A 697-nucleotide genomic window follows, 5' to 3' on the forward strand; every position below is an offset into this window, starting at 1 on the left:
TGTTCTCAAAAAATGAGGGTTGGCACGCAGAAGAATTTTGAGTCAGAGATTTTGCTGGTTTGGGCACGCACTCACAAAAAGGTTGCCCACCCCTGTCCTAGGCCCTCCTGCCTCGCTGTGCCGGCTTTAACACACAGCACACCTGGGGCACCTGCCTTCTCAGGAAGCACCGGCCACCTGATGTGCTCGCCGAGGCCAGAGCACTCCCGCCCTCTGCGCGCACCTGTCTCCTGGCTGAAATCTCTCCCTCGAGCGGACAAGCCCCGGGTCCCGTCGTCTTGCCGGTCACGGACCTAAAGCTGTGAAGTCCGTCCGTCAGGGGAGCACCATCCGAGGTCTGCAAAGAGCCCGGCCCCTCCCTCCAGCAGCTCCTGCCCACACCTGCCTCAGGCCCCAGGCAGCGCACAGCTGTCCCGGACGTAGTGGGAGGGGAGTCCAGGCAGGAGCTGGCGGACAAACAAGGCACCGCCTGGCCCCGGCCCTGTGGCTCCTTCCAGAACCCAGAGAGGACCAGGAGGAAGTCTGGTCAGTGACCACGCGTGAGGACAGCTTTTAAAGCTCTAACGTGAGCCGTCATGAGAGCTCCCACTCCATCGTGGGTGTGGAGGACAGTGCTGCTGATGCGGGAAGCTGGACCCCTCCGATCAGGGGACACGCAGGCCTTCCTAGGGGTGGGCTCCCTTCTGAGGACCCCGAG

Source organism: Myotis brandtii, unplaced genomic scaffold (assembly GCF_000412655.1).
Source record: "Myotis brandtii unplaced genomic scaffold, ASM41265v1 scaffold426, whole genome shotgun sequence".
Taxonomy (NCBI): domain Eukaryota; kingdom Metazoa; phylum Chordata; class Mammalia; order Chiroptera; family Vespertilionidae; genus Myotis; species Myotis brandtii.